This window comes from Oncorhynchus clarkii, unplaced genomic scaffold (genome assembly GCF_045791955.1).
Source record: "Oncorhynchus clarkii lewisi isolate Uvic-CL-2024 unplaced genomic scaffold, UVic_Ocla_1.0 unplaced_contig_1723_pilon_pilon, whole genome shotgun sequence".
NCBI classification, from domain to species: Eukaryota; Metazoa; Chordata; class Actinopteri; order Salmoniformes; family Salmonidae; genus Oncorhynchus; species Oncorhynchus clarkii.
Window position 1 is genome coordinate 235,494 of NW_027260956.1, and position 20,700 is coordinate 256,193.

Sequence of the window (20,700 nt, forward strand, 5' to 3'; positions counted from 1 at the left end):
ACTGTTGGAAGAGGTAAAAAAAAAATTATAATGGCACTGAGACATTATGCCCATGAAACAACATATTTTTTAAAAATGTTGTTCGCACTTAAAATAAACTGTTTAGCAGAGGATGGTTTCGATCCATCGACCTCTGGGTTATGGGCCCAGCACGCTTCCGCTGCGCCACTCTGTTCTCAGCCACTTCAGAAAAGACTAGAACTCAAAATCTTTGGCTTAGGAGTCCAGTATCTTAGGCCACTGGGATACTGTGCAAACAGTATGACCTATACGAACTGTTGGAAGAGGTAAAAAAAAAAATATAATGGCACTGAGACATGCCCATGAAACGACACATTTTTAAAAAATGTTGTTCGCACTTAAAATGAACTGTTTAGCAGAGAATGGTTTCGATCCATCGACCTCTGGGTTATGGGCCCAGCACGCTTCCGCTGCGCCACTCTGCTCTCAGCCACTTCAGAAAAGACTAGAACTCACAATCCATGGCTTAGGAGTCCAGTATCTTAGGCCACTGGGATACTGTGTAAACAGTATGACCTATACGAACTGTTGGAAGAGGTAAAAAAAAAATTATAATGGCACTGAGACCCATGAAACGACATATTTTTTAAAAATGTTGTTCGCACTTAAAATAAACTGTTTAGCAGAGGATGGTTTCGATCCATCGACCTCTGGGTTATGGGCCCAGCACGCTTCCGCTGCTCCACTCTGCTTCCATCCACCCCAGATGGGACTTAAACCCACAATCCCTGGCTTAGGAGGCCAATGCCTTATCCATTAGTTAACTGGGGCACTGTCTACCTTTTGCAAATAGTACGAACTGATACAAGCAGTAAAAACAATGTGTACTGGATAGCACTGAGACACTCAAATGATATTTAGCTTTCTAATTTCTGTTTGCGTTTCATTTTTGAAAATAATCTGTTTAGCAGAGGATGGTTTCGATCCATCGACCTCTGTGTTATGGGCCCAGCACGCTTCCGCTGCGCCACTCTGCTCTCAGCCACTTCAGAAAAGACTAGAACTCACAATCCATGGCTTAGGAGTCCAGTATCTTAGGCCACTGGGATACTGTGTAAACAGTATGACCTATACGAACTGTTGGAAGAGGTAAAAAAAAATTATAATGGCACTGAGACATTATGCCCATGAAACGACATATTTTTAAAAAATGTTGTCCGCACTTAAAATAAACTGTTTAGCAGAGGATGGTTTCGATCCATCGACCTCTGGGTTATGGGCCCAGCACGCTTCCGCTGCGCCACTCTGCTCTCAGCCACTTCAGAAAAGACTAGAACTCAAAATCTTTGGCTTAGGAGTCCAGTATCTTAGGCCACTGGGATACTGTGCAAACAGTATGACCTATACGAACTGTTGGAAGAGGTAAAAAAAAAATTATAATGGCACTGAGACATGCCCATGAAACGACACATTTAAAAAAAATGTTGTTCGCACTTAAAATGAACTGTTTCGCAGAGAATGGTTTCGATCCATCGACCTCTGGGTTATGGGCCCAGCACGCTTCCGCTGCGCCACTCTGCTCTCAGCCACTTCAGAAAAGACTAGAACTCACAATCCATGGCTTAGGAGTCCAGTATCTTAGGCCACTGGGATACTGTGTAAACAGTATGACCTATACGAACTGTTGGAAGAGGTAAAAAAAAAATTATAATGGCACTGAGACCCATGAAATGATATATTTTTTAAAAATGTTGTTCGCACTTAAAATAAACTGTTTAGCAGAGGATGGTTTCGATCCATCGACCTCTGGGTTATGGGCCCAGCACGCTTCCGCTGCGCCACTCTGCTTCCATCCAACCCAGATGGGACTTGAACCCACAAACCCTGGCTTAGGAGGCCAGTGCCTTATCCATTAGGCCACTGGGGCACTGTCTACCTTTTGCAAATAGTACAAACTGATACAAGCAGTAAAAACAATGTGTACTGGATAGCACTGAGACATGCAAATGAAATATAGCTTTCTAATTTCTGTTTGCGTTTCATTTTTGAAAATAATCTGTTTAGCAGAGGATGGTTTCGATCCATCGACCTCTGGGTTATGGGACCTGCACGCTTCCACTGCGCCACTCTGCTCTCAGCCGCTTCAGAAATGACTAGAACTCAAAATCTTTGGCTTAGGAGTCCAGTATCTTAGGCCACTGGGATACTGTGTAAACAGTATGACCTATACGAACTTTTGGAAGAGGTAAAAAAATATATATAATGGCACTGAGACATGCCCATGAAACGACACATTTTTAAAAAATGTTGTTCGCACTTAAAATAAATTGTTTAGCAGAGGATGGTTTCGATCCATCGACCTCTGGGTCATGGGCCCAGCACGCTTCCGCTGCGCCACTCTGCTCTCAGCCACATCAGAAAAGACTAGAACTCACAATCCATGGCTTAGGAGTCCAGTATCTTAGGCCACTGGGATACTGTGTAAACAGTATGACCTATACGAACTGTTGGAAGAGGTAAAAAAAAAAATATAATGGCACTGAGACATGCCCATGAAACGACACATTTTTTAAAAATGTTGTTCGCACTTAAAATGAACTGTTTAGCAGAGGATGGTTTCGATCCATCAACCTCTGGGTTATGGGCCAAGCACGCTTCCGCTGCTCCACTCTGCTCTCAGCCACTTCAGAAAAGACTAGAACTCACAATCCATGGCTTAGGAGTCCAGTATCTTAGGCCACTGGGATACTGTGTAAACAGTATGACCTATACGAACTGTTGGAAGAGGTAAAAAAAATGTATAATGGCACTGAGACATTATGCCCATGAAACGACACATTTTTTAAAAATGTTGTTCGCACTTAAAATAAACTGTTTAGCAGAGGATGGTTTCGATCCATCGACCTCTGGGTTATGGGCCCAGCACGCTTCCGCTGCGCCACTCTGCTCTCAGCCACTTCAGAAAAGACTAGAACTCAAAATCTTTGGCTTAGGAGTCCAGTATCTTAGGCCACTGGGATACTGTGTAAACAGTATGACCTATACGAACTGTTGGAAGAGGTAAAAACATATGTATAATGGCACTGAGACATGCCCATGAAACGACACATTTTAAAAAAATGTTGTTCGCACTTAAAATAAACTGTTTAGCAGAGGATGTTTCGATCCATCGACTTCTGGGTTATGGGCCCAGCACGCTTCCGCTGCGCCACTCTGCTCTCAGCCACTTCAGAAAAGACTAGAACTCACATTCCATGGCTTAGGAGTCCAGTATCTTAGGCCACTGGGATACTGTGTAAACAGTATGACCTATACGAACTGTTGGAAGAGGTAAAAAAAAATGTATAATGGCACTGAGACATGCCCATGAAACGACACATTTTTAAAAAATGTTGTTCGCACTTAAAATAAACTGTTTAGCAGAGGATGTTTCGATCCATCGTCTTCTGGGTTATGGGCCCAGCACGCTTCCGCTGCGCCACTCTGCTCTCAGCCACTACAGAAAAGACTAGAACTCACAATCCATGGCTTAGGAGTCCAGTATCTTAGGCCACTGGGATACTGTGTAAACAGTATGACCTATACGAACTGTTGGAAGAGGTAAAAAAAAAATTATAATGGCACTGAGACCCATGAAACGACATATTTTTTAAAAATGTTGTTCGCACTTAAAATAAACTGTTTAGCAGAGGATGGTTTCGATCCATCGACCTCTGGGTTATGGGCCCAGCACGCTTCCGCTGCGCCACTCTGCTTCCATCCAACCCAGATGGGACTTGAACCCACAATCCCTGGCTTAGGAGGCCAGTGCCTTATCCATTAGGCCACTGGGGCACTGTCTACCTTTTGCAAATAGTACAAACTGATACAAGCAGTAAAAACAATGTGTACTGGATAGCACTGAGACATGAAATTAGCTTTCTAATTTCTGTTTGCGTTTCATTTTTGAAAATAATCTGTTTAGCAGAGGATGGTTTCGATCCATCGACCTCTGGGTTATGGGACCTGCACGCTTCCACTGCGCCACTCTGCTCTCAGCCGCTTCAGAAATGACTAGAACTCAAAATCTTTGGCTTAGGAGTCCAGTATCTTAGGCCACTGGGATACTGTGTAAACAGTATGACCTATACGAACTTTTGGAAGAGGTAAAAAAATATATATAATGGCACTGAGACATGCCCATGAAACGACACATTTTTAAAAAATGTTGTTCGCACTTAAAATAAACTGTTTAGCAGAGGATGGTTTCGATCCATCGACCTCTGGGTTATGGGCCCAGCACGCTTCCGCTGCGCCACTCTGATCTCATCCCCTTCAGAAAAGACTAGAACTCACAATCCATTGCTTAGGAGTCCAGTGTCTTAGGCCACTGGGATACTGTGTAAACAGTATGACCTATACGAACTGTTGGAAGAGGTAAAAAAATATATATAATGGCACTGAGACATGCCCATGAAACGACACATTTTTTAAAAATGTTGTTCGCACTTAAAATAAACTGTTTAGCAGAGAATGGTTTCGATCCATCGACCTCTGGGTTATGGGCCCAGCACGCTTCCGCTGCGCCACTCTGCTCTCAGCCACTTCAGAAAAGACTAGAACTCACAATCCATGGCTTAGGAGTCCAGTATCTTAGGCCACTGGGATACTGTGTAAACAGTATGACCTATACGAACTGTTGGAAGAGGTAAAAAAAAAATTATAATGGCACTGAGACATTATGCCCATGAAACGACACATTTTTTAAAAATGTTGTTCGCACTTAAAATAAACTGTTTAGCAGAGGATGGTTTCGATCCATCGACCTCTGGGTTATGGGCCCAGCACGCTTCCGCTGCGCCACTCTGCTCTCATCCCCTTCAGAAAAGACTAGAACTCACAATCCATTGCTTAGGAGTCCAGTGTCTTAGGCCACTGGGATACTGTGTAAACAGTATGACCTATACGAACTGTTGGAAGAGGTAAAAAAATATATATAATGGCACTGAGACATGCCCATGAAACGACACATTTTTAAAAAATGTTGTTCGCACTTAAAATAAACTGTTTAGCAGAGGATGGTTTCGATCCATCGACCTCTGGGTTATGGGCCCAGCACGCTTCCGCTGCGCCACTCTGCTCTCAGCCACATCAGAAAAGACTAGAACTCACAATCCATGGCTTAGGAGTCCAGTATCTTAGGCCACTGGGATACTGTGTAAACAGTATGACCTATACGAACTGTTGGAAGAGGTAAAAAAAAAATTATAATGGCACTGAGACATGCCCATGAAACGACACATTTTTTAAAAATGTTGTTCGCACTTAAAATGAACTGTTTAGCAGAGGATGGTTTCGATCCATCAACCTCTGGGTTATGGGCCAAGCACGCTTCCGCTGCTCCACTCTGCTCTCAGCCACTTCAGAAAAGACTAGAACTCACAATCCATGGCTTAGGAGTCCAGTATCTTAGGCCACTGGGATACTGTGTAAACAGTATGACCTATACGAACTGTTGGAAGAGGTAAAAAAAAATGTATAATGGCACTGAGACATTATGCCCATGAAACGACACATTTTTTTAAAATGTTGTTCGCACTTAAAATAAACTGTTTAGCAGAGGATGGTTTCGATCCATCGACCTCTGGGTTATGGGCCCAGCACGCTTCCGCTGCGCCACTCTGCTCTCAGCCACTTCAGAAAAGACTAGAACTCAAAATCTTTGGCTTAGGAGTCCAGTATCTTAGGCCACTGGGATACTGTGTAAACAGTATGACCTATACGAACTGTTGGAAGAGGTAAAAAAATATATATAATGGCACTGAGACATGCCCATGAAACGACACATTTTTAAAAAATGTTGTTCGCACTTAAAATAAACTGTTTAGCAGAGGATGTTTCGATCCATCGACTTCTGGGTTATGGGCCCAGCACGCTTCCGCTGCGCCACTCTGCTCTCAGCCACTTCAGAAAAGACTAGAACTCACAATCCATGGCTTAGGAGTCCAGTATCTTAGGCCACTGGGATACTGTGTAAACAGTATGACCTATACGAACTGTTGGAAGAGGTAAAAAAAAATGTATAATGGCACTGAGACATGCCCATGAAACGACACATTTTTTAAAAATGTTGGTCGCACTTAAAATGAACTGTTTAGCAGAGGATGGTTTCGATCCATCAACCTCTGGGTTATGGGCCAAGCACGCTTCCACTGCTCCACTCTGCTCTCAGCCACTTCAGAAAAGACTAGAACTCACAATCCATGGCTTAGGAGTCCAGTATCTTAGGCCACTGGGATACTGTGTAAACAGTATGACCTATACGAACTGTTGGAAGAGGTAAAAAAAAATGTATAATGGCACTGAGACATTATGCCCATGAAACGACACATTTTTTAAAAATGTTGTTCGCACTTAAAATAAACTGTTTAGCAGAGGATGGTTTAGATCCATCGACCTCTGGGTTATGGGCCCAGCACGCTTCCGCTGCGCCACTCTGCTCTCATCACCTTCAGAAAAGACTAGAACTCACAATCCATGGCTTAGGAGTCCAGTATCTTAGGCCACTGGGATACTGTGTAAACAGTATGACCTATACGAACTGTTGGAAGAGGCAAAAAAAAAATTATAATGACACTGAGACATTATGCCCATGAAACGACACATTTTTTAAAAATGTTGTTCGCACTTAAAATAAACTGTTTAGCAGAGGATGGTTTCGATCCATCGACCTCTGGGTTATGGGCCCAGCACGCTTCCGCTGCGCCACTCTGCTCTCAGCCACATCAGAAAAGACTAGAACTCACAATCCATGGCTTAGGAGTCCAGTATCTTAGGCCACTGGGATACTGTGTAAACAGTATGACCTATACGAACTGTTGGAAGAGGTAAAAAAAAAATTATAATAGCACTGAGACATGCCCATGAAACAACACATTTTTTAAAAATGTTGTTCGCACTTAAAATGAACTGTTTAGCAGAGGATGGTTTCGATCCATCAACCTCTGGGTTATGGGCCAAGCACGCTTCCGCTGCTCCACTCTGCTCTCAGCCACTTCAGAAAAGACTAGAACTCACAATCCATTGCTTAGGAGTCCAGTGTCTTAGGCCACTGGGATACTGTGTAAACAGTATGACCTATACGAACTGTTGGAAGAGGTAAAAAAATATATATAATGGCACTGAGACATGCCCATGAAACGACACATTTTAAAAAAATGTTGTTCGCACTTAAAATGAACTGTTTAGCAGAGAATGGTTTCGATCCATCGACCTCTGGGTTATGGGCCCAGCACGCTTTCGCTGCGCCACTCTGCTCTCAGCCACTTCAGAAAAGACTAGAACTCACAATCCATGGCTTAGGAGTCCAGTATCTTAGGCCACTGGGATACTGTGTAAACAGTATGACCTATACGAACTGTTGGAAGAGGTAAAAAAATATATATAATGGCACTGAGACATGCCCATGAAACGACACATTTTTAAAAAATGTTGTTCGCACTTAAAATAAACTGTTTAGCAGAGGATGTTTCGATCCATCGACTTCTGGGTTATGGGCCCAGCACGCTTCCGCTGCGCCACTCTGCTCTCAGCCACTTCAGAAAAGACTAGAACTCACAATCCATGGCTTAGGAGTCCAGTATCTTAGGCCACTGGGATACTGTGTAAACAGTATGACCTATACGAACTGTTGGAAGAGGTAAAAAAAAATGTATAATGGCACTGAGACATGCCCATGAAACGACACATTTTTTAAAAATGTTGGTCGCACTTAAAATGAACTGTTTAGCAGAGGATGGTTTCGATCCATCAACCTCTGGGTTATGGGCCAAGCACGCTTCCACTGCTCCACTCTGCTCTCAGCCACTTCAGAAAAGACTAGAACTCACAATCCATGGCTTAGGAGTCCAGTATCTTAGGCCACTGGGATACTGTGTAAACAGTATGACCTATACGAACTGTTGGAAGAGGTAAAAAAAAATGTATAATGGCACTGAGACATTATGCCCATGAAACGACACATTTTTTAAAAATGTTGTTCGCACTTAAAATAAACTGTTTAGCAGAGTATGGTTTCGATCCATCGACCTCTGGGTTATGGGCCCAGCACGCTTCCGCTGCGCCACTCTGCTCTCAGCCACTTCAGAAAAGACTAGAACTCAAAATCTTTGGCTTAGGAGTCCAGTATCTTAGGCCACTGGGATACTGTGTAAACAGTATGACCTATACAAACTGTTGGAAGAGGTAAAAAAATATATATAATGGCACTAAGACATGCCCATGAAACGACACATTTTTAAAAAATGTTGTTCGCACTTAAAATAAACTGTTTAGCAGAGGATGTTTCAATCCATCGACTTCTGGGTTATGGGCCCAGCACGCTTCCGCTGCTTCACTCTGCTCTCATCCCCTTCAGAAAATACTAGAACTCACAATCCATTGCTTAGGAGTCCAGTGTCTTAGGCCACTGGGATACTGTGTAAACAGTATGACCTATACGAACTGTTGGAAGAGGTAAAAAAAAAAATTATAATGGCACTGAGACATGCCCATGAAACGACACATTTTTTAAAAATGTTGTTCGCACTTAAAATTAACTGTTTAGCAGAGAATGGTTTCGATCCATCGACCTCTGGGTTATGGGCCCAGCACGCTTCCGCTGCGCCACTCTGCTCTCAGCCAATTCAGAAAAGACTAGAACTCACAATCCATGGCTTAGGAGTCCAGTATCTTAGGCCACTGGGATACTGTGTAAACAGTATGACCTATACTAACTGTTGGAAGAGGTAAAAAAAAAATTATAATGGCACTGAGACATGCCCATGAAACGACACATTTTTAAAAAATGTTGTTCGCACTTAAAATAAACTGTTTAGCAGAGGATGTTTCGATCCATCGACTTCTGGGTTATAGCACGCTTCCGCTGCGCCACTCTGCTTCCATCCACCCCAGATGGGACTTGAACCCACAATCCCTGGCTTAGGAGGCCAGTGCCTTATCCATTAGGCCACTGGGGCACTGTCTACCTTTTGCAAATAGTACGAACTGATACAAGCAGTAAAAACAATGTGTACTGGATAGCACTGAGACACGCAAATGAAATTTAGCTTTCTAATTTCTGTTTGCGTTTCATTTTTGAAAATAATCTGTTTAGCAGAGGATGGTTTCGATCCATCGACTTCTGGGTTATGGGCCCAGCACGCTTCCGCTGTGCCACTCTGCTCTCAGCCACTTCAGAAAAGACTAGAACTCACAATCCATGGCTTAGGAGTCCAGTATCTTAGGCCACTGGGATACTGTGTAAACAGTATGACCTATACTAACTGTTGGAAGAGGTAAAAAAAAAATTATAATGGCACTGAGACATGCCCATGAAACGACACATTTTAAAAAAATGTTGTTCGCACTTAAAATGAACTGTTTAGCAGAGTATGGTTTCGATCCATCAACCTCTGGGTTATGGGCCAAGCACGCTTCCGCTGCTCCACTCTGCTCTCAGCCACTTCAGAAAAGACTAGAACTCACAATCCATGGCTTAGGAGTCCAGTATCTTAGGCCACTGGGATACTGTGTAAACAGTATGACCTATACGAACTGTTGGAAGAGGTAAAAAAAAATGTATAATGGCACTGAGACATTATGCCCATGAAACAACACATTTTTTAAAAATGTTGTTCGCACTTAAAATAAACTGTTTAGCAGAGGATGGTTTCGATCCATCGACCTCTGGGTTATGGGCCCAGCACGCTTCCGCTGCGCCACTCTGCTCTCAGCCACTTCAGAAAAGACTAGAACTCAAAATCTTTGGCTTAGGAGTCCAGTATCTTAGGCCACTGGGATACTGTGTAAACAGTATGACCTATACGAACTGTTGGAAGAGGTAAAAAAAAATGTATAATGGCACTGAGACATTATGCCCATGAAACGACACATTTTTAAAAAATGTTGTTCGCACTTAAAATAAACTGTTTAGCAGAGGATGGTTTCGATCCATCGACCTCTGGGTTATGGGCCCAGCACGCTTCCGCTGCGCCACTCTGCTCTCAGCCACTTCAGAAAAGACTAGACCTCAAAATCTTTGGCTTAGGAGTCCAGTATCTTAGGCCACTGGGATACTGTGTAAACAGTATGACCTATACGAACTGTTGGAAGAGGTAAAAAATATATATATAATGGCACTGAGAAATGCCCATGAAACGACACATTTTTTAAAAATGTTGTTCGCACTTAAAATAAACTGTTTAGCAGAGGATGTTTCGATCCATCGACTTCTGGGTTATGGGCCCAGCACGCTTCCGCTGCGCCACTCTGCTCTCAGCCACTTCAGAAAAGACTAGAACTCACAATCCATGGCTTAGGAGTCCAGTATCTTAGGCCACTGGGATACTGTGTAAACAGTATGACCTATACGAACTGTTGGAAGAGGTAAAAAAAAATTATAATGGCACTGAGACATTATGCCCATGAAACGACACATTTTTTAAAAATGTTGTTCGCACTTAAAATGAACTGTTTAGCAGAGGATGGTTTCGATCCATCAACCTCTGGGTTATGGGCCAAGCACGCTTCCGCTGCTCCACTCTGCTCTCAGCCACTTCAGAAAAGACTAGAACTCACAATCCATGGCTTAGGAGTCCAGTATCTTAGGCCACTGGGATACTGTGTAAACAGTATGACCTATACGAACTGTTGGAAGAGGTAAAAAAAAATATATAATGGCACTGAGACATGCCCATGAAACGACACATTTTTTAAAAATGTTGGTCGCACTTAAAATGAACTGTTTAGCAGAGGATGGTTTCGATCCATCAACCTCTGGGTTATGGGCCAAGCACGCTTCCACTGCTCCACTCTGCTCTCAGCCACTTCAGAAAAGACTAGAACTCACAATCCATGGCTTAGGAGTCCAGTATCTTAGGCCACTGGGATACTGTGTAAACAGTATGACCTATACGAACTGTTGGAAGAGGTAAAAAAAAATTATAATGGCACTGAGACATTATGCCCATGAAACGACACATTTTTTAAAAATGTTGTTCGCACTTAAAATGAACTGTTTAGCAGAGGATGGTTTCGATCCATCAACCTCTGGGTTATGGGCCAAGCACGCTTCCGCTGCTCCACTCTGCTCTCAGCCACTTCAGAAAAGACTAGAACTCACAATCCATGGCTTAGGAGTCCAGTATCTTAGGCCACTGGGATACTGTGTAAACAGTATGACCTATACGAACTGTTGGAAGAGGTAAAAAAAAATATATAATGGCACTGAGACATGCCCATGAAACGACACATTTTTTAAAAATGTTGGTCGCACTTAAAATGAGCTGTTTAGCAGAGGATGGTTTCGATCCATCAACCTCTGGGTTATGGGCCAAGCACGCTTCCACTGCTCCACTCTGCTCTCAGCCACTTCAGAAAAGACTAGAACTCACAATCCATGGCTTAGGAGTCCAGTATCTTAGGCCACTGGGATACTGTGTAAACAGTATGACCTATACGAACTGTTGGAAGAGGTAAAAAAAAATGTATAATGGCACTGAGACATTATGCCCATGAAACGACACATTTTTTAAAAATGTTGTTCGCACTTAAAATGAACTGTTTAGCAGAGGATGGTTTCGATCCATCAACCTCTGGGTTATGGGTCAAGCACGCTTCCACTGCTCCACTCTGCTCTCAGCCACTTCAGAAAAGACTAGAACTCACAATCCATGGCTTAGGAGTCCAGTATCTTAGGCCACTGGGATACTGTGTAAACAGTATGACCTATACGAACTGTTGGAAGAGGTAAAAAAAAATTATAATGGCACTGAGACATTATGCCCATGAAACGACACATTTTTTAAAAATGTTGTTCGCACTTAAAATGAACTGTTTAGCAGAGGATGGTTTCGATCCATCAACCTCTGGGTTATGGGCCAAGCACGCTTCCGCTGCTCCACTCTGCTCTCAGCCACTTCAGAAAAGACTAGAACTCACAATCCATGGCTTAGGAGTCCAGTATCTTAGGCCACTGGGATACTGTGTAAACAGTATGACCTATACGAACTGTTGGAAGAGGTAAAAAAAAATATATAATGGCACTGAGACATGCCCATGAAACGACACATTTTTTAAAAATGTTGGTCGCACTTAAAATGAGCTGTTTAGCAGAGGATGGTTTCGATCCATCAACCTCTGGGTTATGGGCCAAGCACGCTTCCACTGCTCCACTCTGCTCTCAGCCACTTCAGAAAAGACTAGAACTCACAATCCATGGCTTAGGAGTCCAGTATCTTAGGCCACTGGGATACTGTGTAAACAGTATGACCTATACGAACTGTTGGAAGAGGTAAAAAAAAATGTATAATGGCACTGAGACATTATGCCCATGAAACGACACATTTTTTAAAAATGTTGTTCGCACTTAAAATGAACTGTTTAGCAGAGGATGGTTTCGATCCATCAACCTCTGGGTTATGGGCCAAGCACGCTTCCGCTGCTCCACTCTGCTCTCAGCCACTTCAGAAAAGACTAGAACTCACAATCCATTGCTTAGGAGTCCAGTGTCTTAGGCCACTGGGATACTGTGTAAACAGTATGACCTATACGAACTGTTGGAAGAGGTAAAAAAATATATATAATGGCACTGAGACATGCCCATGAAACGACACATTTTTAAAAAATGTTGTTCGCACTTAAAATGAACTGTTTAGCAGAGAATGGTTTCGATCCATCGACCTCTGGGTTATGGGCCCAGCACGCTTTCGCTGCGCCACTCTGCTCTCAGCCACTTCAGAAAAGACTAGAACTCACAATCCATGGCTTAGGAGTCCAGTATCTTAGGCCACTGGGATACTGTGTAAACAGTATGACCTATACGAACTGTTGGAAGAGGTAAAAAAAAATGTATAATGGCACTGAGACATTATGCCCATGAAACGACACATTTTTTAAAAATGTTGTTCGCACTTAAAATAAACTGTTTAGCAGAGTATGGTTTCGATCCATCGACCTCTGGGTTATGGGCCCAGCACGCTTCCGCTGCGCCACTCTGCTCTCAGCCACTTCAGAAAAGACTAGAACTCAAAATCTTTGGCTTAGGAGTCCAGTATCTTAGGCCACTGGGATACTGTGTAAACAGTATGACCTATACAAACTGTTGGAAGAGGTAAAAAAATATATATAATGGCACTAAGACATGCCCATGAAACGACACATTTTTAAAAAATGTTGTTCGCACTTAAAATAAACTGTTTAGCAGAGGATGTTTCAATCCATCGACTTCTGGGTTATGGGCCCAGCACGCTTCCGCTGCTTCACTCTGCTCTCATCCCCTTCAGAAAATACTAGAACTCACAATCCATTGCTTAGGAGTCCAGTGTCTTAGGCCTCTGGGATACTGTGTAAACAGTATGACCTATACGAACTGTTGGAAGAGGTAAAAAAAAAAATTATAATGGCACTGAGACATGCCCATGAAACGACACATTTTTTAAAAATGTTGTTCGCACTTAAAATTAACTGTTTAGCAGAGAATGGTTTCGATCCATCGACCTCTGGGTTATGGGCCCAGCACGCTTCCGCTGCGCCACTCTGCTCTCAGCCAATTCAGAAAAGACTAGAACTCACAATCCATGGCTTAGGAGTCCAGTATCTTAGGCCACTGGGATACTGTGTAAACAGTATGACCTATACTAACTGTTGGAAGAGGTAAAAAAAAAATTATAATGGCACTGAGACATGCCCATGAAACGACACATTTTTAAAAAATGTTGTTCGCACTTAAAATAAACTGTTTAGCAGAGGATGTTTCGATCCATCGACTTCTGGGTTATAGCACGCTTCCGCTGCGCCACTCTGCTTCCATCCACCCCAGATGGGACTTGAACCCACAATCCCTGGCTTAGGAGGCCAGTGCCTTATCCATTAGGCCACTGGGGCACTGTCTACCTTTTGCAAATAGTACGAACTGATACAAGCAGTAAAAACAATGTGTACTGGATAGCACTGAGACACGCAAATGAAATTTAGCTTTCTAATTTCTGTTTGCGTTTCATTTTTGAAAATAATCTGTTTAGCAGAGGATGGTTTCGATCCATCGACTTCTGGGTTATGGGCCCAGCACGCTTCCGCTGTGCCACTCTGCTCTCAGCCACTTCAGAAAAGACTAGAACTCACAATCCATGGCTTAGGAGTCCAGTATCTTAGGCCACTGGGATACTGTGTAAACAGTATGACCTATACTAACTGTTGGAAGAGGTAAAAAAAAAATTATAATGGCACTGAGACATGCCCATGAAACGACACATTTTAAAAAAATGTTGTTCGCACTTAAAATGAACTGTTTAGCAGAGTATGGTTTCGATCCATCAACCTCTGGGTTATGGGCCAAGCACGCTTCCGCTGCTCCACTCTGCTCTCAGCCACTTCAGAAAAGACTAGAACTCACAATCCATGGCTTAGGAGTCCAGTATCTTAGGCCACTGGGATACTGTGTAAACAGTATGACCTATACGAACTGTTGGAAGAGGTAAAAAAAAATGTATAATGGCACTGAGACATTATGCCCATGAAACAACACATTTTTTAAAAATGTTGTTCGCACTTAAAATAAACTGTTTAGCAGAGGATGGTTTCGATCCATCGACCTCTGGGTTATGGGCCCAGCACGCTTCCGCTGCGCCACTCTGCTCTCAGCCACTTCAGAAAAGACTAGAACTCAAAATCTTTGGCTTAGGAGTCCAGTATCTTAGGCCACTGGGATACTGTGTAAACAGTATGACCTATACGAACTGTTGGAAGAGGTAAAAAAAAATGTATAATGGCACTGAGACATTATGCCCATGAAACGACACATTTTAAAAAAATGTTGTTCGCACTTAAAATAAACTGTTTAGCAGAGGATGGTTTCGATCCATCGACCTCTGGGTTATGGGCCCAGCACGCTTCCGCTGCGCCACTCTGCTCTCAGCCACTTCAGAAAAGACTAGACCTCAAAATCTTTGGCTTAGGAGTCCAGTATCTTAGGCCACTGGGATACTGTGTAAACAGTATGACCTATACGAACTGTTGGAAGAGGTAAAAAATATATATATAATGGCACTGAGAAATGCCCATGAAACGACACATTTTTAAAAAATGTTGTTCGCACTTAAAATAAACTGTTTAGCAGAGGATGTTTCGATCCATCGACTTCTGGGTTATGGGCCCAGCACGCTTCCGCTGCGCCACTCTGCTCTCAGCCACTTCAGAAAAGACTAGAACTCACAATCCATGGCTTAGGAGTCCAGTATCTTAGGCCACTGGGATACTGTGTAAACAGTATGACCTATACGAACTGTTGGAAGAGGTAAAAAAAAATTATAATGGCACTGAGACATTATGCCCATGAAACGACACATTTTTTAAAAATGTTGTTCGCACTTAAAATGAACTGTTTAGCAGAGGATGGTTTCGATCCATCAACCTCTGGGTTATGGGCCAAGCACGCTTCCGCTGCTCCACTCTGCTCTCAGCCACTTCAGAAAAGACTAGAACTCACAATCCATGGCTTAGGAGTCCAGTATCTTAGGCCACTGGGATACTGTGTAAACAGTATGACCTATACGAACTGTTGGAAGAGGTAAAAAAAAATATATAATGGCACTGAGACATGCCCATGAAACGACACATTTTTTAAAAATGTTGGTCGCACTTAAAATGAACTGTTTAGCAGAGGATGGTTTCGATCCATCAACCTCTGGGTTATGGGCCAAGCACGCTTCCACTGCTCCACTCTGCTCTCAGCCACTTCAGAAAAGACTAGAACTCACAATCCATGGCTTAGGAGTCCAGTATCTTAGGCCACTGGGATACTGTGTAAACAGTATGACCTATACGAACTGTTGGAAGAGGTAAAAAAAAATTATAATGGCACTGAGACATTATGCCCATGAAACGACACATTTTTTAAAAATGTTGTTCGCACTTAAAATGAACTGTTTAGCAGAGGATGGTTTCGATCCATCAACCTCTGGGTTATGGGCCAAGCACGCTTCCGCTGCTCCACTCTGCTCTCAGCCACTTCAGAAAAGACTAGAACTCACAATCCATGGCTTAGGAGTCCAGTATCTTAGGCCACTGGGATACTGTGTAAACAGTATGACCTATACGAACTGTTGGAAGAGGTAAAAAAAAATATATAATGGCACTGAGACATGCCCATGAAACGACACATTTTTTAAAAATGTTGGTCGCACTTAAAATGAGCTGTTTAGCAGAGGATGGTTTCGATCCATCAACCTCTGGGTTATGGGCCAAGCACGCTTCCACTGCTCCACTCTGCTCTCAGCCACTTCAGAAAAGACTAGAACTCACAATCCATGGCTTAGGAGTCCAGTATCTTAGGCCACTGGGATACTGTGTAAACAGTATGACCTATACGAACTGTTGGAAGAGGTAAAAAAAAATGTATAATGGCACTGAGACATTATGCCCATGAAACGACACATTTTTTAAAAATGTTGTTCGCACTTAAAACAAACTGTTTAGCAGAGGATGGTTTCGATCCATCGACCTCTGGGTTATGGGCCCAGCACGCTTCCGCTGCGCCACTCTGCTCTCAGCCACTTCAGAAAAGACTAGAACTCAAAATCTTTGGCTTAGGAGTCCAGTATCTTAGGCCACTGGGATACTGTGTAAACAGTATGACCTATACGAACTGTTGGAAGAGGTAAAAAAATATATATAATGGCACTGAGACATGCCCATGAAACGACACATTTAAAAAAAATGTTGTTCGCACTTAAAATAAACTGTTTAGCAGAGGATGTTTCGATCCATCGACTTCTGGGTTATGGGCCCAGCACGCTTCCGCTGCGCCACTCTGCTCTCAGCCACTTCAGAAAAGACTAGAACTCAAAATCTTTGGCTTAGGAGTCCAGTATCTTAGGCCACTGGGATACTGTGTAAACAGTATGACCTATACGAACTGTTGGAAGAGGTAAAAAAATATATATAATGGCACTGAGACATGCCCATGAAACGACACATTTTTAAAAAATGTTGTTCGCACTTAAAATAAACTGTTTAGCAGAGGATGTTTCGATCCATCGACTTCTGGGTTATGGGCCAAGCACGCTTCCGCTGCGCCACTCTGCTCTCAGCCACTTCAGAAAAGACTAGAACTCACAATCCATGGCTTAGGAGTCCAGTATCTTAGGCCACTGGGATACTGTGTAAACAGTATGACCTATACGAACTGTTGGAAGAGGTAAAAAAATATATATAATGGCACTGAGACATTATGCCCATGAAACGACATATTTTTTAAAAATGTTGTTCGCACTTAAAATAAACTGTTTAGCAGAGGATGGTTTCGATCCATCGACCTCTGGGTTATGGGCCCAGCACGCTTCCGCTGCGCCACTCTGCTTCCATCCACCCCAGATGGGACTTGAACCCACAATCCCTGGCTTAGGAGGCCAGTGCCTTATCCATTAGGCCACTGGGGCACTGTCTACCTTTTGCAAATAGTACAAACTGATACAAGCAGTAAAAACAATGTGTACTGGATAGCACTGAGACATGCAAATGAAATTTAGCTTTCTAATTTCTGTTTGCGTTTCATTTTTGAAAAAAATCTGTTTAGCAGAGGATGGTTTCGATCCATCGACCTCTGCGTTATGGGCCCTGCACGCTTCCGCTGCGCCACTCTGCTCTCAGCCACTTCAGAAATGACTAGAACTCAAAATCTTTGGCTTAGGAGTCCAGTGTCTTAGGCCACTGGGATACTGTGTAAACAGTATGACCTATACGAACTTTTGGAAGAGGTAAAAAAATATATATAATGGCACTGAGACATGCCCATGAAACGACACATTTTTAAAAAATGTTGTTCGCACTTAAAATAAACTGTTTAGCAGAGGTTGGTTTCGATCCATCGACCTCTGGGTTTTGGGCCCAGCACGCTTCCGCTGCGCCACTCTGCTCTCATCACCTTCAGAAAAGACTAGAACTCACAATCCATGGCTTAGGAGTCCAGTATCTTAGGCCACTGGGATACTGTGTAAACAGTATGACTTATACGAACTGTTGGAAGAGGTAAAAAAAAATTATAATGGCACTGAGACATTATGCCCATGAAACGACACATTTTTTAAAAATGTTGTTCGCACTTAAAATGAACTGTTTAGCAGAGGATGGTTTCGATCCATCAACCTCTGGGTTATGGGCCAAGCACGCTTCCGCTGCTCCACTCTGCTCTCAGCCACTTCAGAAAAGACTAGAACTCACAATCCATGGCTTAGGAGTCCAGTATCTTAGGCCACTGGGATACTGTGTAAACAGTATGACCTATACGAACTGTTGGAAGAGGTAAAAAAAAAATTATAATAGCACTGAGACATGCCCATGAAACGACACATTTTTTAAAAATGTTGTTCGCACTTAAAATGAACTGTTTAGCAGAGGATGGTTTCGATCCATCAACCTCTGGGTTATGGGCCAAGCACGCTTCCGCTGCTCCACTCTGCTCTCAGCCACTTCAGAAAAGACTAGAACTCACAATCCATTGCTTAGGAGTCCAGTGTCTTAGGCCACTGGGATACTGTGTAAACAGTATGACCTATACGAACTGTTGGAAGAGGTAAAAAAATATATATAATGGCACTAAGACATGCCCATGAAACGACACATTTTTAAAAAATGTTGTTCGCACTTAAAATAAACTGTTTAGCAGAGGATGTTTCGATCCATCGACTTCTGGGTTATGGGCCCAGCACGCTTCCGCTGCTTCACTCTGCTCTCATCCCCTTCAGAAAATACTAGAACTCACAATCCATTGCTTAGGAGTCCAGTGTCTTAGGCCACTGGGATACTGTGTAAACAGTATGACCTATACGAACTGTTGGAAGAGGTAAAAAAAAAAATTATAATGGCACTGAGACATGCCCATGAAACGACACATTTTTTAAAAATGTTGTTCGCACTTAAAATTAACTGTTTAGCAGAGAATGGTTTCGATCCATCGACCTCTGGGTTATGGGCCCAGCACGCTTCCGCTGCGCCACTCTGCTCTCAGCCAATTCAGAAAAGACTAGAACTCACAATCCATGGCTTAGGAGTCCAGTATCTTAGGCCATTGGGATACTGTGTAAACAGTATGACCTATACAAACTGTTGGAAGAGGTAAAAAAACAATTATAATGGCACTGAGACATGCCCATGAAACGACACATTTTTAAAAAATGTTGTTCGCACTTAAAATAAACTGTTTAGCAGAGGATGTTTCAATCCATCGACTTCTGGGTTATAGCACGCTTCCGCTGCGCCACTCTGCTTCCATCCACCCCAGATGGGACTTGAACCCACAATCCCTGGCTTAGGAGGCCAGTGCCTTATCCATTAGGCCACTGGGGCACTGTCTACCTTTTGCAAATAGTACGAACTGATACAAGCAGTAAAAACAATGTGTACTGGATAGCACTGAGACACGCAAATGAAATTTAGCTTTCTAATTTCTGTTTGCGTTTCATTTTTGAAAATAATCTGTTTAGCAGAGGATGGTTTCGATCCATCGACTTCTGGGTTATGGGCCCAGCACGCTTCCGCTGTGCCACTCTGCTCTCAGCCACTTCAGAAAAGACTAGAACTCACAATCCATGGCTTAGGAGTCCAGTATCTTAGGCCACTGGGATACTGTGTAAACAGTATGACCTATACTAACTGTTGGAAGAGGTAAAAAAAAAATTATAATGGCACTGAGACATGCCCATGAAACGACACATTTTTAAAAAATGTTGTTCGCACTTAAAATGAACTGTTTAGCAGAGTATGGTTTCGATCCATCAACCTCTGGGTTATGGGCCAAGCACGCTTCCGCTGCTCCACTCTGCTCTCAGCCACTTCAGAAAAGACTAGAACTCACAATCCATGGCTTAGGAGTCCAGTATCTTAGGCCACTGGGATACTGTGTAAACAGTATGACCTATACGAACTGTTGGAAGAGGTAAAAAAAAATGTATAATGGCACTGAGACATTATGCCCATGAAACGACACATTTTTTAAAAATGTTGTTCGCACTTAAAATAAACTGTTTAGCAGAGGATGGTTTCGATCCATCGACCTCTGGGTTATGGGCCCAGCACGCTTCCGCTGCGCCACTCTGCTCTCAGCCACTTCAGAAAAGACTAGAACTCAAAATCTTTGGCTTAGGAGTCCAGTATCTTAGGCCACTGGGATACTGTGTAAACAGTATGACCTATACGAACTGTTGGAAGAGGTAAAAAAATATATATAATGGCACTAAGACATGCCCATGAAACGACACATTTTAAAAAAATGTTGTTCGCACTTAAAATAAACTGTTTAGCAGAGGATGTTTCGATCCATCGACTTCTGGGTTATGGGCCCAGCACGCTTCCGCTGCGCCACTCTGCTCTCAGCCAATTCAGAAAAGACTAGAACTCACAATCCATGGCTTAGGAGTCCAGTATCTTAGGCCACTGGGATACTGTGTAAACAGTATGACCTATACTAACTGTTGGAAGAGGTAAAAAAAAAATTATAATGGCACTGAGACATGCCCATGAAACGACACATTTTAAAAAAATGTTGTTCGCACTTAAAATAAACTGTTTAGCAGAGGATGTTTCGATCCATCGACTTCTGGGTTATAGCACGCTTCCGCTGCGCCACTCTGCTTCCATCCACCCCAGATGGGACTTGAACCCACAATCCCTGGCTTAGGAGGCCAGTGCCTTATCCATTAGGCCACTGGGGCACTGTCTACCTTTTGC

At 42.9% G+C, this 20,700-nt stretch overlaps 6 non-coding genes across 6 annotated transcripts; all 6 read right to left on the reverse strand.

Moving 5' to 3' along the window:
- Positions 1 to 3,722: 3,722 nt before the first annotated feature.
- On the reverse strand, positions 3,723 to 3,795 carry trnar-ccu (transfer RNA arginine (anticodon CCU)). The gene has a single exon. It is a non-coding gene; the product is annotated as a tRNA-Arg (tRNA).
- Positions 3,796 to 8,884: 5,089 nt separating this feature from the next.
- trnar-ccu (transfer RNA arginine (anticodon CCU)) lies at positions 8,885 to 8,957 on the reverse strand. The gene has a single exon. It is a non-coding gene; the product is annotated as a tRNA-Arg (tRNA).
- A 4,833-nt stretch (positions 8,958 to 13,790) lies between these two features.
- Positions 13,791 to 13,863, reverse strand: trnar-ccu (transfer RNA arginine (anticodon CCU)). The gene has a single exon. It is a non-coding gene; the product is annotated as a tRNA-Arg (tRNA).
- A 3,478-nt stretch (positions 13,864 to 17,341) lies between these two features.
- Positions 17,342 to 17,414, reverse strand: trnar-ccu (transfer RNA arginine (anticodon CCU)). The gene has a single exon. It is a non-coding gene; the product is annotated as a tRNA-Arg (tRNA).
- A 1,833-nt stretch (positions 17,415 to 19,247) lies between these two features.
- Positions 19,248 to 19,320, reverse strand: trnar-ccu (transfer RNA arginine (anticodon CCU)). The gene has a single exon. It is a non-coding gene; the product is annotated as a tRNA-Arg (tRNA).
- A 1,291-nt stretch (positions 19,321 to 20,611) lies between these two features.
- trnar-ccu (transfer RNA arginine (anticodon CCU)) lies at positions 20,612 to 20,684 on the reverse strand. Its single transcript has one exon. It is a non-coding gene; the product is annotated as a tRNA-Arg (tRNA).
- Between the last annotated feature and the right edge of the window lie 16 nt (positions 20,685 to 20,700).